At 48.2% G+C, this 1,683-nt stretch overlaps 1 pseudogene; it reads right to left on the bottom strand.

The window, feature by feature from the left end:
* Positions 1–518: 518 nt before the first annotated feature.
* Positions 519–1,150, bottom strand: LOC129075998 (forkhead box protein M1-like; annotated as a pseudogene).
* Positions 1,151–1,683: the final 533 nt, after the last annotated feature.

The raw sequence follows: 1,683 nt of genomic DNA, 5'->3' as shown, positions 1-1,683 counted from the left end.
AGGAAACCATGCACTGCAGGTCCCCACTTCTCTAGGAACTAAAAGCGAAGCAAGGAACAAAGGCAAACTGAAACCCTTGTCATCTTACCCATCTTCTGGTAGTCTGTAGATAATGATCTAAGGAAATGTGCTTGCATTTAAAATTAGAGGATAGTTTGGAGGATATATACAATTTACAAGAAGCAGGGATGGGCACAGAATGCAAATAGTTTTGGGAGTTCCTAAAATCTTTTAGTCCTTGTTTCTGCTATGCACACCCTTCAGTTCTCACAGAGAGAGTGAGGAATCATCTTCTCTAGGGGAGCATGGGGTGGCACAGAGTCCAGTCACCAGGGCTTTGATACTTGCAGAGGGCCCAGTGGCAGCTGTGCCGTGATGCCTGCCTTGGCATAACCAGGGGCTAGAGGAGCAGAAGGGAGGCACCTGCTTGCTCTCCTTACTCAGAGGCCTTGGATGGTCCAGCCTCACAAGTGCCCAGAAGAGCGGGCAGCTTGAGCAGCAAGGGTAAGGTCAGGTCTCTACTGCAGCTCAAGAATGAACTGAGCCCAGGTGATATTGTCAGAGCCCAGCGGGTCCTCCTCCAGGCCAGGGAAGCTGATGAAGTCCCCAGCTGGTCTAGGAAGATTCGCATCTGTAGCTGCAGGTTTTGGTACCTGGATCTCAGTGATCACTTCTGTCCTCTTGTGATCATTGCTGGTTTGGGCTTGATGTTGGGGTCCTGGAGGGTAAGTGGGTGCTCCTCTAAAGCTGATGAGCATGAATTTGTTGAGCCTATTGCTACCGCTCTCTTTTCCTTTGGAGGTCAATGCCGTGATGATGTTCTGGATATTGGCATTGTTGGGGATGGCCAGCATTTGAGTGTTGGGCATGGTTAGGTGATTAATAAGCTTTATCCCAGCTGGGAACTTGCAAGAGGTAGATTCTGCCACCTCCTTGAAGGAGGACTCTTCCATCTTATTGAAGGCCGGCGCTTAAACAGGCTCTTGTAAGGCAGGGGGCCTCTTAGGTTCCCCTTCTGATAATTCACCTGTGGCATCTTGAACAGAGAGGGGCAATCTCCATCCTTGGAGAATCAGTGGCTGACGGGCGCTGGTTTTCATTAGGAATCTAAGGGGGTTACCACATCCCGTGCAGAGTCCCCCTGGGTTGCCGCGGATGGTGAAAATAAAATAAGTCGTTCCAGACACTTCTGGGTCTGCCAGGAAAAGAGGGTGGCAATTCCCTCTAGTGGAGAATGCCCCGAACCCGTCTCTTAAATTGGCTTTTATTGAGAACGATTTGTACAGGGGTATACAGCATGAATGCAAAGCTCATCAATCAATGTCAAAAAGCTATGTTTACAGAAAACAGATAGAGATCATAGAAAACAATGGAAGGAACACAGATTTGCCTCAAGTCAAGGTCTGGTAGGCCGGGTGGTGCCCATTCAGCCCTGAAACCTGGGAAACTGATCATATTCTACACTTGACACCAAACATCAGTACTAGTTAACTCTAGGGCATGCTTAGCAAAGTAAGTTTCAGGATTTAATGCATTCCTTTTCTAGGCCTAATTGTTCCTGGGAACTCCTTGATTCCATTTAGGGCTGTACCTGCCTTTAGTATTATTTCAAGCCTGAGCCAGGTGGGTGGAGCAGAGCAGCCAAGAGATAAGAAGACTTCTTTCAGATAGAACGAGGACTCT

Source organism: Pteronotus mesoamericanus, unplaced genomic scaffold, assembly GCF_021234165.1.
Source record: "Pteronotus mesoamericanus isolate MK-2021 breed Mesoamerican mustached bat unplaced genomic scaffold, CSHL_Meso_final contig_56, whole genome shotgun sequence".
In the NCBI taxonomy this organism is placed as follows: Eukaryota; Metazoa; Chordata; class Mammalia; order Chiroptera; family Mormoopidae; genus Pteronotus; species Pteronotus mesoamericanus.
The sequence above is the reverse complement of the archived record's forward strand: the minus strand, read 5'-3'. Positions and strand labels throughout refer to the sequence as shown.